This window comes from Thamnophis sirtalis, unplaced genomic scaffold (genome assembly GCF_051295495.1).
Source record: "Thamnophis sirtalis isolate CommonGarterSnake01/CBP01778 unplaced genomic scaffold, rThaSir2_p1.2 scaffold_2, whole genome shotgun sequence".
Lineage (NCBI taxonomy): Eukaryota > Metazoa > Chordata > Lepidosauria > Squamata > Natricidae > Thamnophis > Thamnophis sirtalis.
The window spans coordinates 110,279,455-110,297,126 of NW_028261382.1; the positions used below are offsets into that span (position 1 = coordinate 110,279,455).

At 46.6% G+C, this 17,672-nt stretch overlaps 1 protein-coding gene and 1 pseudogene across 1 annotated transcript in view; one reads left to right on the plus strand and one right to left on the minus strand.

Annotated features, from left to right (window-relative positions):
• Nucleotides 1–625: 625 nt before the first annotated feature.
• LOC148049129 (uncharacterized) lies at nucleotides 626–2,508 on the minus strand (annotated as a pseudogene).
• Nucleotides 2,509–3,661: 1,153 nt separating this feature from the next.
• Nucleotides 3,662–17,672, plus strand: part of CYRIB (CYFIP related Rac1 interactor B) — a 104,176-nt gene continuing 90,165 nt past the window's right edge. The window contains exon 1 of the mRNA XM_087706683.1: nucleotides 3,662–3,887. The gene's annotated coding sequence lies outside the window, so the exon portion shown is untranslated. The remainder of the gene's footprint in view (nucleotides 3,888–17,672) is intronic.

Below are 17,672 nucleotides of genomic sequence, written 5' to 3' on the forward strand. Positions count from 1 at the left end.
TATTTGTTTATAAAATTTGCTGGCTCCCGATCTTTCCTCAGGGTAAATCTGGGCAGTTTACAATCATAACAGATAAAAAGCATCACTGAGGATACCTGTACTGTTAATAAATCCAGGTTTCAGAAGCTCATTAGGAGCACTAGAGGGCAGCAAAGAGTAGCAGGACTTTGGCCCCCTAGTGGTCATCTGTATTCTTGCAAGGTAGATCCATCCGATAGCCCCAATTCTAGAAATAGCATTCACGCTGCATGTTTCATCAGATCAATTAAAAACCCAACTTTGATTGACGCTAACCTCAGTGCGCTGACTGGAGAATCCAGGGAATTGAAGTCCAACTACTGTATCTTTAAATTGCTAAGGTTTAAAAACATTGATCTAGAACAATGCTTGGATTAATTCAGTTGGCGAATGTCTCCGGATCCTTACACCACCCTCCCCCTTGGCTAGCCTCATACAATAGTAACCCCTAACCTTTTGGGGCAACCAGGGACTGGTTCCGTGGAGACAGGTTTTTTCCATGGACCAGAGGGGGTGTGGTTTCTCCAGGGACACCAATCGTGCAAGGGATAATAACTCCGAATTGCAGGTGATTGCATTTGAATGCACCCCTGTGCATCACAATGGTTTAGGCCTCTGCCATGGCACCATCTACAGGCAACTGCTGGTATGCCTGCGCCATGTGTAATTTTGCAAAAAAATATATCTGGGGCCTAATGAATATAGTGAATGCTGTACAATGGGTACAGGATAAGCGCTTTGTTGCAAAGCTTTGTTTATCGTGCATTTGTAGTCTGCGCACATGCAGACAGACCCGTCAGACTTGACAGGTGTCACAATAGGGGTCTCCCAGCGTGCGTGATCTACTGGCTCTAGGATTCCCTGGCCTATCAATTTGTCCAGTTCCAAATCAATTTTAGGGTGGAGAGTGAAAGGTACTTTCCTGGGTTTCAGCCTGATGGGGGCTACATTGGGGTCCAATTTAAAAGATATTGGGGTCCCCATATACTTACCTAGAACGGTGCTGAAGATGTCCTCAAACTTTTTAAGGAGTTCTGGAGTGCTTTCGTCTCGTATGGCGTTGATTCCGGTCACTTCTAGGCCCAGGGCTTCGAACCAGTCAAGCCCCAGGAGGCTCTGCAGGTCTCCGTTGACTACCGTAACTGGTAGCTGGCCGCAGAAAGTCTTGAATTTCACATGGAAGGTGCCCTGGCCCATGATGGGGACTCGGTTCCCCTGGTAGTTGTGAAGGCAGATGTCAGGAACCCGTAGATGCTGCTTCTTAAGGTTAGGGATAGCCTGCTTGAGTGCTGCCCAAGGCATTATGGTCAAGGATGACCCAGTGTCAATCTCCATTTCACATGGAGAGTCCTCAATGAGGACTGTGACTTTCAGCTTTTTTGGCCGCTTCATGCAGACTTGGCCTATGGAGGTGTAGTAGGTGACTCTGGTGTCGCCTACTGTTCGCCGTGGTGGCGGCTGCCATGCCCCTTGGTTGGGTCTCTGCTGGCGGTTAGGTTGGCTTCTGGGCTTCCAAGTTGTAGTGGGGTGATTGATTCTGCATACCTTGGCGATGTGCCCTTTTCGATCGCAGCATTGGCAGATTGCATCGCGGAAACGGCAATGTGTTCTGAAATGGTCTCCTCCGCAGCCGGCGCAAGGCAGGAAACGTGGTTTGAATTTTTGCGCCGGCTTGGTGCGGTCACTACGCATGCGGTAGCTGTCATCGTTGCTCTCCGAGCCTTCAGGCTCTGTAGCCTCGCGATGCACGCCTGCGCTCTTCCGCATGCTTTTAGGAATGTTATGGCGCTGCAGGGTTTCTGTTGATTTAACAGCAGACTCAGTGGCCCTGGCTTCGTCTAGGACAATTTGGAGCATCAGATTAGATTTCGCTAGTAGTCTCCTCTGCAGGCCACTGTCTCAAACATCGCATATGATGCGGTCAAGTATCAGTTCATCGAGATCTCTAAACTCGCAGTACGCTGCGGCCTTTCTGAGCGCCGCAACATATTCATTGATGGATTCACCCTCTTTCTGGTTACGAATGTTGAATTTGTGCCTTCAGCTGTGTTTAGACGGTCTGAGAGCATAGTGTGTCCTCAGCGTCTGTTGTAGCACTGACCAAGCGACCGATTGGAGTGGCGTTGGCTCGGACAAGTCCTTTGTTGTCTCGAACACCTCTCGTTCGCAGTAGCTCAGGAACATGTTCTTTTTCCGGCCTTCAGAAAGGCCCATGAGGTTGTTGGCTTCGAGGAAGCAGTCAAACCTCAGCATGTAGGATTCCCAGTGCTCGATGACTGGGTTGTACGGAGTCGGTGGGGCGTGCATTGACATCTTGTGTCCCTGAGCGCGTTTGAATTTGCCGCTCAAAGATGGCTGCTCGATGCTGTGCTGAGCTCCGGGCTCGATTTATTTCCTGGAGTGTTGTGCTCTTTTTGTTTGCCTAGTTGCCTTCCAATCCCATCCTTGTCGCTAGTGTTAGATTGGGTAAAGGAAAGGCACACTCAGCCTTAGGCAGCAACAGCTCTTTATTAACTCTGAAACAACTATGTACAATCCAGCAAAGGTTCACTGACAGCAGCCCTTTTATAGGGAGTTGTCAGACCCTTTGACCAATCAGGTTGAATCTCTGTTCCCACCGGAACAGAGGACCTTGGTGTAAACCATTGTAACTGATTCTGGTATCTAACAGTCTGTCTTTCCTTCCCTCCCTCCTTCCTTCTTTCTCTCCCCCCTCTCTTTCTTTCTATTTGTCTGCCATTCCTTCCTTCTTTCTTTCTCTCTCCCTCTCTTTCTTTCTGTTTGTCTTTCTTTCCTTTCTTGTCTTTCTCCCTCCCTCCCCCTCTCTCTTTCTGTTTGCCTGTCTGCCTTTCCTTCTTCCTTCCTTCCTTCCTTCCCTCCCTTCTCCCTCTCTTTTTTTCTGTCTGTCTTTCCTTCCTTCCTCCTTCCTTCTTTCTCTCCCCTCTCTCTTTCTTTCTATTGGTCTGCCATTCCTTCCTTCCTTCCTTCCTTCCTTCCTTCCTTCCTTCCTTCCTTCTTTCTTTCTTTCCCCCTCTTTTTCTTTCTGTTTGTCTGCCATTCCTTCCTTTTCTTTCTCTCCCCCTCTCTTTCTTTCTGTTTGTCTGTCTGCCTTTCCTTCTTCCTTCCTTCCCTCCCCCCTCTCTTTCTTTCTCTGTCTTTCCTTCCTTTCTTCCTTCCTCCTTCCTTCTTTTTCTCCCCTCTCTCTTTCTTTCTATTGGTCTGCCATGCCTTCCTTTTCTTTCTCTCTCCCTCTCTTTCTTTCTGTTTGTCTGTCTTTCCTTTCTTCGTCTTTCTTTCTCCCTCGCACTCTCTATTTCTGTTTGCCTGTCTTTCCTTCCTTCCTTCCTTTTTTCTTTCTGTCTCTCTCTTTCACTCTCTCTTTCTCTCTCTGTCTTTTCTTTCTATCTTTTCATTATTTCTATCTGTCTTTTCTTTCCTTCCTTCCTTTTTTCTTTCCCTCCTTCCCTTTCTCTCTCTCTCTCTCTCTCTCCCCCCTCCCCATTTTCTTTTCCGCCCTCCCTCCTTTCCCCGATCCCTTCCTTTTATAGCTGTCTCTCTCTCGCGCGCGCCTGCTACTCGCCGCCGCCGCCACCACCTCTCCCTCGTAAACCTGTAGCAAGTGACGTTGGGCCGTCCACCAACCCGGAAGCTCGGCTGCCTTCGCAAGAGGCTGCAGGAATCTCGTTCCCCTTTTCTTCTTCTCTTTTTCCATTTGGGTTTGGGGGTATTTTTTTTTTGTTCCCTCCTGGGGGTTGGTGGCGGTGTGTGTGTGTGTGTGTGTTGGCGGGGAGGGGGCTCTCCAGCGGTAGCCCGCCTGCTTTTTTCGCCCAACCTGGTTACGAGGGATCGGCGCCCAGCAGCAGCGAACGGTGAGTGGCTTCCCGGCTTTGGGATCCGGGACTGATCCGATCGAGGGGCTTCCGATGGCTTTGGAGGTGTGGGGGGGGGGGGGGCTGAGGAAGACGACCCTCGAGGAAACCCACCGCAGTGGGGCGGAGGCGTGGAGAGGGGTTTAATGCCTAGCGGGTGCTTTCTCTTGCGTCCTCCCCCCTCCCTCCCCGATCCTTAAAGAGAAGGGAGCGATGGAGCGATCCGCAAATGGGCATTGGGCGATAAGGGGGGATCCGAAGGGGAGCCGGCTCCTTCCCCCGATCCCTTTTGCTTTGTGTCTGATCCCGCTCGGGAGGGAAAGCCCAAGCTCTTTTGAATGGGGCTGGCCCCGTTTGCCCGCCTGGCCACGCGCTGAGCCCAGAGGCTCCACGATCCAAGTGCCGCGCCGCGCCTCGCCTCGCTCCGATCCTCCGGCTCCCAGCCAGCCAGCCTGTGCGCGCTGCTGGCGGGGCGGATTGAAGAGGGGACGTCGCCCGTCTCTGCCTGGGCTCCACACACGCGGTGGGGTTGTTGGAGGGGGGGGATCCGGTGGTCGTAAGGATCCGGGGGGGGGGGATCCGGTGGTCGTCGGGATCCTGTCCGGGATCGGGAGAGGGGATTTCTCCGTGGAGGGCGCAAAGGGGCGATGCTTCCGTGAGATTAAAGGCAAGGATGGTATTTTAAAAAAAATTGGGTGGAGGTCGCAACGCCCCCCCGGGAGGGTCCATCCTCTCGCACCGGGCGTGGGAAATTTCTCCTAGATCTCGCTTGGGTGTGAATGGGGAGGGGAAGAATCCCCATCGCCAAAGGGGGAGAGGGAGAGATCTGGGGATTTGGGGGTAAATCTGCAGAGGGGTTCCGATTCTATCCGCGCCCCTTCCCCCCTCCCCATCCCGTTCCGCAATCGGATCCGCTGTTGTAGAATCGGTGGGGATGCATTGAGGGGTTGTTTTGACGTGACAAAAGCCCGAGCATATAAGGCAGCCGCCGCATGGTGGTCTCGGGGGTTGTGTGAATTTAGCCGTGTAGTTAAGGGAGGGGAAAAAAGATGCCTGGAACTGAGAAAATGGTGGGTGGGTGGGTGGGTGGATGGGTGGGCTCAACATTTATCCCGATGGGAGATGGCTTGGGTTTGGGGAAGCTGAGCAGCGTTGGATCTGGCTAGGATTTGGGTGGAGGGTCGCAAGAGAATCCTTTGGCTGTATGCTAGATTAGAAGAACAGAAGAACAGGGTGGGAAGAGGATCTTGGAGGTCTTCTAGTCCAGTGTTTCTCAACCTTGGCCACTTGAAGATGTCTGGACTTCAACTCCCAGAATTCCCCAGCCAGCATTCGCTGGCTGGGGAATTCTGGGAGTTGAAGTCCAGACATCTTCAAGTAGCCAAGGTTGAGAAACACTGTTCTAGTCCAACCCTGGGGTCAGGAAGGAAACCCTACAAGGAGAAAGTGCTTTGATATTTTTTTTACCAAGAAACCTGTATGGAGACACTGTATGGTGGCTCAGTCTTTGCTTGTTTGAATCACCATAAGTAGCAATAGCAACAGCAACTTAGATTTATATACCGCTTTACAGCCCTCTCTAAGCGGTTTACAGAGTCAGCCTATGGCCCCCAACAATCTGGGTCCTCATTTTACCCATCTTGGAAGGATGGAAGGCTGAGTCAACCTTGAGCTTGGTGAGAATCGAGCTGCCAAATTGCAGGCAGCCAGCAGTCAGCAGGAGTAGCCTGCAGTACCGCATTCTAACCACTACGCCACCACAGCTCATAGCTGTAATATACCAACCCACAGTGCTTTTACAGCCCTCCCTAAGCGGTTTAAAGAGCCAGCCTATGTCCTCCCCAAAATCTGGGTCCTCCTTTTAGTAAGTAAGAAGTTTTCAGAAACACAGGCTACAGTTGCTTATGAGTCATCCTTGACTTACAACCACAATTGGGACCAGAATTTCCATTGCTTAAACAAAGCGGTTGTTAAGTGAGCTGTGCCTGATTGTACAAGGTTTTTATTTCGCAACGGTCGTTGAATGAACCACATCGTTGTAAAAGCCAAAGCAGGCTCCCCCCCATTGACTTTGCTTGTCGGAAGCTGTCTGGGAAGGTTGTTGATGTTGATCACATGACCCCAGGACTGCAACCATCGTAAATACATGTCAGTTATGAAGCACCTGAATTTTGATCACATCAGTGGTGGGATTCAGCCAGTTCGCACCTATTCGAGAGAACCGGTTGTTAACTTTCTTAGTAGTTTAGAGAACTGGTTGTTGGAAGAAATCTCCTTTTGTTTTTCCCCACTTTCCAGGGCTAATCCTGTAAGGAAAGCAGGAAGGAAACATTCTGGTGTTGTTTCTAGCCTCATCTTTATTGCTCTGTTTACAGAAACTGCCTCTCCGGTTAACCCTTATTACTTTGTAACAGCTCAGGCGAAGCGCCCATCGACCTGAGTGATGTTGAGTTGGCCACGCCCACACAGTCACATGACCACCGAGCCACGCCTACCCAGCTGGTCATTAGGGCAGAGAACCGGTTGTTAAATTATTCGAATCCCACCACTGGATCACATGCACTGCACACCAAGACAACTAGACACAAGAACTGTTTTTTCCCAAACGCCATCACTCTGCTAAACAAATAATTCCCTCACCACTGTCAAACGATTCACTAAGGCTGCATTACTCTATTACTATTAATCTTCTCATCGTTCCTATCACCCAGCTCCTCCCACTTATGACTGCAGGACTGTAACTTTGTTGCTTGCATCCTTATGGTTTATATTGATATTGATCGTTTCCTGATTGCTTATTTGTACCCTATGACTATCATTAAGTATTGTGCCTTATGATTCTTGACGAATGTATCTTGTCTTTTTATGTACAGTGAGAGCATATGCACCAAGGGCAAATTCCTTGTGTGTCCAATCACACTTGGTCAATAAATAATTCAATTCGATTGAATGCAATGCAATGCAATTCTATGCTATGCTATGCTGTGTTATGCTGTGTTATGCTGTGTTATGCTATGCTATGTTATTCTATTCCTTTTTTTGCTCTTTTCTATGCTGTTCTGTGCAGTGCTGTGCTATGCTAGTCTATTCCTTTTTCTATTCTATGCTATGCTATTCTATGCTATTCTATTCTGTGCTGTGCTATGGTAGTCTATTCCTTTTTCTATTCTATTCTATGCTATGCTATATACTATTCTATATGCTATGCAATGCTATTCTATTCTGTGTTGTGCTGTGCTATGCTAGTCTATTCCTTTTTCTATTCTATTCTATGCTATATACTATTCTATATACTATGCTATGCAATGCTATTCTATTCTATTCTGTGTTGTGCTGTGCTATGCTAGTCTATTCCTTTTTCTATTCTATTCTATGCTATATACTATATACTATTCTATATGCTATTCTATTCTATTCTATTCTATTCTGTGTTGTGCTGTGCTATGTTAGTCTATTCCTTTTTCTATTCTATGCTATGCTATGCTATATACTATTCTATATGCTATTCTATTCTATTCTATTCTATTCTATTCTATTCTATTCTATTCTATTCTGTGTTATGCTGTGCTATGCTAGTCTATTCCTTTTTCTATTCTATTCTATGCTATATGCTATGCAATGCTATTCTATTCTATTTTATTCTATTCCTTTTTCTATTCTATTCTATTCCTTTTTCTATTCTATTCTATTCCTTTTTCTATTCTATTCTATGCTATGCTATGCAATTCTATTCTATTTTATTTCTTTTTCATATTCTATTCTATTCTATTCTATTCTATATCTTATTCTATTCTATGCTATGCAATTCTATTCTATTGTATTCCTTGTATTCTATTCTATTCTATGCTATGCTATGCTATGAAATTCTATTCTATTTCTTTTTCCTATTCTATTGTATTCCCATGGGGAGGCTTTAAGCGTGAGGACTGGCTGTAAGTCACTTTTTTCAGCGGCCTTGCAACTTCAAATGCTCACTAAACAAATGTTGTGAGTCAAGGGGCTTCCTCTACTGGTTTGGGCCAAAGTGCAACCAGACTTATTCCCAAGGCAATACACTTAGATCTCTGTCTAGATTTTTGGAAATATATATTTTCATCAGGACTGGAATTGGTTAGGCAAGAATCCCCAAGAGTTCCAGAAATCATGTTTTAAGTGATTTTTTCTATCGGGGGAAAAAGTGATGAAGCCATAAGGAAAGGACTTTAGCGGCTGCAGAGTTGGAGAAGCACTTCCCGTATGAAAAACAGGAGACTTTTGCCCCGTCTTTCATGTTTCTCTAACAAGGGATGGTAGATCTGGCTATCTCTTCGAATCTGCGTCGTAAGTCCCTTTTTCAGGTAGGTCATAACTTGGAGCTGTTACCAAGCGATCAGTCGTAAGTCAAGAGGTTCCTGTAAATTAGTTTCGTTTTAAGTACAAGGTTAGGTTTTCCCTTAGAATCACCGTAGTTGTTAAGTTAGTAACCCAATTGTTAAAAGGGAGTCGGGATTCCCCAATGACTTTGCTTGTCAGAAGGTCGCAAAAGAGAACCATGTGCAGGAGTGGGCTTTAAAATTTTTAGCAAGGGGTTCTCTGCCCAGTTGCTGGGTGCGCATGGCCATGGCGGGCATGGCCTAATCAGCCGCCTGCATTGTGTTTTTGGCCTCCCTGGGCTCCGGAAGTTTTCCTCGAGCCTCCGGGAGGGCGAAAATAACCTCCCCAGGTTCTGGGAGGGTGAAAATAACCTCCCCAGGTCCATTTTTTTGCACACACACACACCCCGAGCCTCCGTGTGCGTCCTGCACTTGCCTGCATCCCAAATGGGCCGCATGGGTCTTGTGGGAGGGGCGGGGTGGGCGCGGCCAGCCAGGAGTGGAATTTGAAGGTTATCCAAACTGCACAGAATCTTAGCTAGAGGTTCTCCCGAACCCCTGCAAACCCCCAGCAGCCCACCCACCCCCCGATCACGTGACCCGGGACACCACGACTGTTGCCAAGAAACTGAATTTTGATCGTGTGTAATTGGGGATGCTGAAATAGTTCTTAAGCGTGAAAAAAATATCACTGATGCCGTTATAACTTCAAAGGTTCACGAAAGGAACTGTTGTAAGTGGAGGACCTAACTCTATTGAAATCTGCATTGTGAGCTCTGTGCTTTTGGTAATGCATTCCGATGGGCACACAGGTATGTAAGAGGTGAGGCTTCTACAGGTAGTCCTCAACTTACGACCACAATTGAGCCCAAAGCTTCTGCTGTTAAGTGAAACATTTGTTAAGGGGTTTTTGGCCCCCATTTTACAACCTTTCTTGCTACCGTTGGTAAGTGAGTCACTTCAGTTGATAAGTTAGCAAGCCGGTTGTTGAGTGACTCTAGCTTTCATGTTAACTTTGCCCATCAGGAGGTCGGAAAAGGGAATGACATGACCCTGGGACACGGCAACCGTCATAAATACGAGACAGTTGCCAAGCCTCTGAATTTCAATCCCATGACCACGAGGATGCCTCAACGGTCGTGTGAAAAATGGCCCTGTCCCTTTTTTTCAGAGTCGTCGTAATTTGAAACCATCATTAAACGAATGGCTGTCAATCATTCTGTCAATGAAATGCTATAGGGTTTCCTGCCGAAGCAGGGGGGGGGGGATTGGACTAGAAGATCTCCAAGGTCCCTTCCAACTCTTGTTACTCTATTCCAATCATGGGCTAACTTCAAATTGCATATAATTATATTAACTTATTATTTTTTAAATTTGATTTTTTTTTTTTTTTTGCAAATATGATCATTGCGGCTGTTAGGATATGTAAAACTAAATACGTGGTTCCCCTGTCCTGGCATCTATTTCGCGACATTTTTTTGAACAAAGTGCATGTGCAGAAGGCCGGTTGCATGCGTGGAGGTGGGGCGTGTGCACATTTGCGAACTGGTAGGGAAGGTAAGTGAAACACCCTCCCCGCCCCCCGGCAAAATAGGCCAGGTTTTCAGGGTTAGCCTCCTTGGGGATCTGCATGTACTATAAAAGAACAAGCTAGCTTTAATGAGGCAAACACAGGTAGATCTAGAGATGTGTTGATTGGTCTCCAGAGGACTCTTCATCTACCATTTTACTACAACATGGCTGGCTGGGGAATTCTGGGAGTTGAAGTCCATACATCTTAAAGTCGTGACCCGTCAAAACCGCGCTCGACTAAGCCGCGCCCGATTAAACCGCGTCGCTGACGTCATCAACAGGGCGACAACAGCCAGCGCGGAGAAAGAAGGGCGCTTTAAATAGCGCTTTGAAAGCAAGCCGATTCAACTTAAGGTAAGGGTTAGGTTTAGGATCAGCTTTAGGGTTAAGTTTAGGGTTAGGTTAAGGGTTAGGGTTAGGTTTAGGGTTAGGTTTAGGGTTAGGTTAAGGGTTAGGGTTAGGTTTAGGGTTAGGTTAAGGGTTAGGGTTAGGGTTAGGGTTAGGGTTAGGGTTAGGTTAAGGGTTAGGTTTAGGGTTAGGTTAAGGGTTAGGTTTAGGGTTAGGTTTAAGATTAGGTTTAGGGGGGTTAGGTTTAGGTTTAGGGGTTAATTTTAGGTTTAGCGTTTACAGCGTGCTTCTGTCTCCATGCTGTTGTCCCCTTTTGATGACGTCAGCTACGCGGTTTCGTCGAGCGCGGTTTAGTCGAACGCGGTTTTGTGGTGGAACCCTTAAAGTGGCCTAGTTTAAAAAACACAGGCCTTTTTTAGACTTGCGACCACATTCCAGCACCAAAATCTCTCTGTCCTTGTTTGCAGTCGTGAGGAATTGGGTGGGAAACACAACCTGTGACTCCTTTTCCTCAACGGATTAGTCTGATAAGGGTGTGTTCGATATGGCTCAAGAGCTCTCTGATTGAGTGGGGCTGGTTGGTAAGGGAAGTTAAGACTTTAAGGCCGAGGAGCTAAGAGAGGTTGGAAGACAATGGAGAAAGGAAAAAAGAACTTCACGTGACCCCCTGAAGACTTTGAATCAACCTTTCTGAAAGTTGAGGGAACTTGGGGAAAAAAGCATTTTCTGGAGGTGTATTTTAGCTCCAAAAGGGAAAACAACCTGCTAACGGTAATGGACACTGGCTGGTTTCACATATAGTGGAACCTCGGGTCACAAATGCTTCTGACCACGACCAAATCGGGTGCCGACCAAAAAATCCATTAAATGTTTCACTCTGATCACGAACACATCCTCGGGTGGCGATCAAACAGAGCCGCAGCGATTTTGCCTGCCGCTGCCATTTCCCCTGCCGCGTCTTTTTATTGTGTGCGCACGCGTATGCGCAGTCAGTCTTGCTTCTCGTCACAACCAAATTGGGTGTCAACCAAAGTCCTGGAACAGGTTACGGTCATGACCAGAGGTTCCACTGTAATGCCCTAAGCTATAATATGATTTGTTCGGTTTTGGCCTAGGCCAGGGGATCAGCAACTGTGGCTCTGGAGCCGCATGTGGCTCTTTCATCCTTCTGCTGCGTCCCTCTGTCGCCAATCGGCTCCACAACTGATAGGGCTTTTGGTTAGGACAGGTAGAGGAAGAAGGATGCTGCGTTAGGAGGAGACTCTATGGTGGAGGAACTGGACTTCTAGTCAGTTCCAGAATCTTCCGGTTAGGATCTTTGTGGCTCTTTGAGTGTTTAAGGTTCCTGACCCCGGGCCTAGGCAGGGAAGTTGGATTTAGTCAATTGTGGCTTGGAGTCCTTGGTGCTCTCTGAGCTTGGTTATATTCTTGCAGAGATTTCATTACCTAACTAGGTAATATCCACAGTTGTCGGCACTGATGATGATGGTCTCTATCTAACAAAATGAAATTCAATCTAGAGAAAAGTAAAGTCCTACACTTAGGCAACACCCAAAGTACACATATAGACTGGGTGAAACCAGGCTTAAAAGCAGTGACTGTGAGAGGGATCTTGGAGTCTTAGTGGACAACCAGCTAAATATGAGCCAGCAATGTGTGGTGGCAGCCCAAAAGCCAATGCAATCCTAAATTGCATTAACAGAGGGATACAATCAAGTGTGATACTAATACCATTCTATAAAGCCCTAATAAGATCACACCTAGAGTAATGCATCCAGTTTTATAAAAAAAAAATTATACAAAAGACATTGAGACTAGAAAGAGGGCAGAGAAAAGCAACCAGGATGATTAGGGGACTGGAGACTAAAACATACAAAGAATGTTTACAGGAACTGGGCATGGCTGGTCTAGTGAAGAGAAGGACCAGGGGAGACATGAGAGCAGTGTTCCAATATTTGAGGGGCTGCCACAGAGAAGAAGGGTTCAAGCCAGTGGTGGGTTTCAAATTTTTTTAGAACCTCTTCTGTAGATGTGGCCTGCTTTGTGAGAGTGGCTTGCTGGCCATGTGACTGGGTGGGAGTGGCTTGCCGGTCATGTGACTGGGTGGGAGCGGCTTGCCAGCCATGTAACAGGGTGGGCGTGGCCAACTTGTAAAATGTGGTGAAACTCACTTAACAACACTCTTGCTTAGCAACCAAAATGTTGGCTCAGGAACTCTGGCATTTGAAGCACGCAAGTCTTAAAGCTGTCAAGTTACAAGACCCTTGCACCCCTAACCCTTTAGAAAAAAATCCCAGGGGTGTTCAAACTTGACAGCTTTAAGATTTGTGGATTTCAACTCCCAGAATTCCTCCTCTCGCTCTTCATCTTGATGATGTGCGGACTTGTGGGAGGAGGGAGCTGGAACCGGTTCTAAACGGCACTGTAGATTTGTGGAACCTCTTCTCTGGAAGAGGTTAGAACTGGCAGGAACCCACCCCTGATTCAAGCTATTCTCTAAGGCACGTGAAGGCAGGACAGGAAGCAATAGATGGAAACTGACCAAGGAGAGATTCAACCTGGAAATAAGGAGAAATGTTCTGATAGTGAGATCAATCAACCCATGGAACAGAAGTTGCCTTCAGAAGTTGTGGGAGCTTCTTCACTGGGAGCTTTCAAGAAGAGGCTGGACTGCCATCTGTCAAAAATGGTGTAGGGGTCTCCTGCTTGGGTGGGGGTGGGGGTGGGGGTTGGACTAGAAGACCTACAGGGTCCCTTCTACTCTGTTAATCTGTAATGTTATCTAGTTGGGTAATGAAATGTCTTCAAGCAGAAGCAGAGATTTTTAAACAGCCTTTTCACTATCTCTCTCTTAGCTGGTCTTGAATCTTCAGGCATCTGTATTTTTAGGAACTAATTAGAGTTTCAGTCTCTAAATCCATTCAACTATTGTAGTTCTAAGGTCAAATCTGGGACGTGGTGGCTCAGTGGCTAAGACAGTGAGTTTGTTGATCAGAAACGTTGGCAGTTTGGCGGTTCGAATCCCTAGCGCCGCTTAACGGAGTGAGCTCCCGTTACTCATCCCAGCTTCTGCCAACCCATCAGTTCAAAAGCATGTAACAATGCAAGGAGAAGCATAGGAACCACCTTTGATGGGAAGGTAACAGCATTCCGTGCGCCTTCGATGTTTAGTCATGCCGGCAACATGACTGTCTTCGTCTTCAGACAGCGCTGGCTCTTCGGCTTTGAAACAGAGATGAGCACTGCCCCCTAGAGTCGGGAACGACTAACACATATGTGCGAGGGGAACCTTTACCTTAAGGTCAAATCTGATAGGCCCACAACTTTCCACTTGGGATTCATCGCTAATAGATTTTTGCCACTTTATTTTGGCTCTTACAGTGGCAAATTCAGTGGATTTTATTATTAAAAAAAAACAAAACCCTTGAAGACCACTGTTCAATTTCTTACAAAACAAGGAGTAAAATTTTGACTTTGGGATTTGACAACTAGATTGGACCGAATTAAGAGAAAAGTTGCACCTTTTAAAATATAACTCTCATTTCCCAATTTATCTTCTGTTAGATTAAAATCAAGGGAAGAATATTTTATGAGTATGGATCTTTTAGAGGCTTAATTATTTAGTAATTTACAACATTGGTATTGTTTGCTGAAATGTAGAGGTTGTTGAATTGTTATTATCTCTGGACTAAAGATAGTTCGAGATCATCATTGTTATAAATTGGTTTGTTGTACTTTTTGTCACTTTTAATTTGTTATATTATTCCCCTTCCTTTTCTCTTTTATGCTAATTTGTATTTTAACGTTTGCATCTGAAATTTAATAAAGATATTGTAAAAGGAGAGGGAGAAAGGGAGAAGGGAAGAGAGAGAAGGGGAAAGAGGGAGAAGGGGAAAGAGGGAGAAGGGAGAGAGAGCGGGAGAGAAAGGAGGAGAGGGAGAGATGTAAATAATTCTACTAGCTCTTAGTTTATGTCCCCTATTTATCTGATGTTGGAATGAAAAGCAGAATGGAAAGCAAAAACAAGACTGTAAAATGTTTTGCAAATTTATGATGCTCTAGGAAACCAGGGACAAGAGATTTTAGGTTTCACCTAGTTTTCCAGAGGAAGTGTAAAATTGAAACATAATTTGTCAGGGGAATTTTGACCTTAATTTTTAATTGAAATCTTCCAGGCCATCTACAGTCGTTACCTGTTGTTTTGTCACATGCTAACTTAAATCTAATAAGCGGCACCGATTAGCACAGAGTTCCTTCCCAGTGATTAGAGACTTTAAGCCAAAAGTTTCTTCTGTCTGAGACATCTCTAAGAAGCTGGCTACAATTATCCAAGTGTTAGCATCCATCACATGGCCTAGCCGCTTTTATCGTAGGCTGAGCTGGTTAGATTTCGTTTGAATAAAAAGCAGATTATCCTCTTTATGCCAGACCAGATGCAGGGCCCGAGATTTCCCATCTCGCCTGCTCACTTATCGAAGGATGCATCTGCCATAGGCTGAATCGTAGCCTCTAAGCGATTTCACGGTTTAGAAAGGGGTTGGCTAGAAAGAAAACACCGGATGGATTCATAAGAGCCACAGTGGCACAGCGGCTAGAGTGCAGTACTGCAGGCTACTTCGACTGACTGCTGCCTGCCTGCAATTTGGCAGATCGAATCTCACCAGGCTCAAGTTTGACTCAGCCTTCCGAGGTGGGTAAAATGAGGACCCAGATTGTTGGGGGCAAGAGGCTGACTTTATAAACCGCTTAAAGAGGGCTGTGAAGTGGTATATAAGTCTAAGTACTACTGCAGTGGTGGGCTGCAGGCGGTACGCCCCAGTACAGGCGTACCGGAGCCAGCCCGGAGCACCGCATACCGTTCCGGTACGGTGCTCCAGAGGGCCCACCTGAGCTCTTTACCGGTCTTTTAAGTCTTCTGCACTTCCGCGCACACGCACAGCGCCTGTGAGATGCTCCGCTGAGCAGCTGGAACATCTCGGAGGTGCTAAGAACGGTTGCAGGAACTGAGAATGTCTAGTTGAATGAAAAGAAGGACTAGGGGAGACATGATAGCAGTCTTCCAATATCTCAGGGGTTGCCACAAAGAAGAGGGAGTCAAACTATTCTCCAAAGCACCTGAGGGTAGAACAAGAAGCAATGGTGGAAACTAATCAAGGAGAGAAACAACTTAGAACTGAGGAGAAATTTCCTGACACAACAATTAGTAGGACACCTTGCCTCCGGAAGTTGTGAATGCTCCAACACTGGAAGTCTTTAAGAAGATGTTGGATAGCCATTTGTCTGAAATGGTATAGGGTTTCCTGCCTAGGCAGGGGGTTGGACTAGAAGACCTCCAAGGTCCCTTCCAACTCTGCTATTGTATTGTATTGTATTGTTAAGAACAGAATAGAATAACATAGTTGGAAGGGACCTTGGAGGTCTTCTAGTCCAACCCCCTGCTTAGGCAGGAAACCCTACACCATTTCAGACAAATGGCTATCCAACATCTTCTTAAAGACTTCCAGTGTTGAAGCATTCACAACTTCTGGAGGCAAGGTGTCCTACTGATTAATTGTTCGGTCAGGAAATTTCTCCTTACTTCTCAGTTGCTTCTCTCCTTGATCAGTTTCCATTCGTTGCTTCTTGTCTTGCCTTCAGGTGCTTTGGAGAATAGCTTGACTCCCTCTTCTTTGTGGCAGTCCCTGAGATATTGGAAGGCTGCTCTCATGTCTCCCCTGGTCCTTCTCTTCATCAGATTAGACATACCCAGTTCCAGCAACCATTCTTTGTATGTTTTAGCCTCTAATCCATGGCTGTCACACAGCGTGACAACTCAACACGGAACAGTTCAGTGCAGGATCTCTCAAGAGAGGGACAAGTAGAATTGCAGCTCATCCCAGCCTTGAGGACTTCTAACTTGAGAAGGTTCAAACCTAAAGCAACACATGGGCTGCTGCAATTCACTAGTCCCTCTCTTGAGTGATCCTGGGTTGAATTGTCCCACAGCAGATGGCCAGGTGAGTCAGCTGTGGCGAGTTGCACTAGATCTGCCTAAATGCTATTGTTCTGCCTCCGGAGTTTCGGGGCATGGAGTTAAACTCCATGCTTAGGACGCTCTGTTAGATCAAGTTTATTATCAGGCATTCTTAATAGCAAACGTACAGTTCAGTGTTAAGATACTTCTGACTTTCCATGATCTGTCCCATCACGTAGTGTAAAAAGTCTGTGGTTTCCTATCTCCCTTGATGAGCGGAGATGATGAAGGGATGAGCGGTGGCTGCCATCCCAGTTAACCCAGGGCGATTTATTACCAGTAATAAATCAACTTTCCCGGGCAGAATACCCACTGCCCAATCAGGGAACACAGATGTGGTCACATGTTATGGAACTACATTTCCCACAAGGGACTTCTGCCTACATTTCCCATAAGGTGGATACATTTCCCATGAGGTAGTTTCTTAAAGGAGACAGTTCTTAATTCCTACACATTAGCTATAGACTGTTGGGACAGCACAGCTATTGCTGTTATACCGTATTTTTCGGAGTATAAGACGCGGATATAAGATGCGCCTTATACATTGAATACAGCCTTTTTGGCGTACTGAAACTCTGCCCCCTTTGCAAAAATGGATGTGCAGTGGGTTTGGGAGGCTTGCAAAGTGCTCCTGGGGTCTGGGGAGGGCAAAAATGAGCAAAAACAGCCCATTTTTGCCCCTGCAGCCCCCAGGAGCACTCTACAAGCCTTCCAAAGCTCTGCATGTCCCCCCCCCTTTTTTTTTTTGCAAAAAACGAGGCGTGCAGAGAGTCTGGGAGGTCTGCAGAGTGCAAACACTTTTAAAAAATGTACCTCTTCAAAATCATGATGTGTCTTATACTCCAAGTGCGTCTTATAGTCTGAAAAATACGGTAGAAACCACCTTTGGTGGGAAGGAAAAAGCATTCCGTGCGCCTTTGGCATTGAGTCATGCTGGCCACATGACCATGGAGACGTCTTCGGCCAGCGCTGGCTCTTCGGCTTTGAAATGGAGATGGGCATCGCCCCCCTAGAGCGTGACCCGACAAAAGGGCGAACGACAAAACCGCGCCCGACTAAACCGCGTCGCTAAAACCGCAACGTCATCAGCGCGGCGACAACAGCGCGGAGACAGAAGGGTGCTTTAACTTAAGATAAGGGTTAGGTTTAGGGTTAGGTTTAGGGTTAGGTTTAGCGTTAGGTTTAGGGTTAGGTTTAGAGTTAGATTTAGCGTTACGTTTAGGGTTAGGTTTAGGGTTAGGTTTAGTTTTACAGCAGGCTTCTGTCGCCGTGCTGTTGTTGGCGCGATTCAGCGCTCATTCGTCGGTGCGCTTTAGAACACGCGGTTTTGTCACCGCGGTTTAGTCGTTCGCGGTTTTGTCGTTTGCCCTTTTGTCGGTGAACCCGCCTAGAGTTGGGAACGACTTGCTCTTATTGGGAACAGGCCTGGTGATGTTATTCCAACCATGTCTGGAGCTTCTTTCTGGGGTTGCCTTGCTTTTCAAGTTCCTTCTCCCAGCT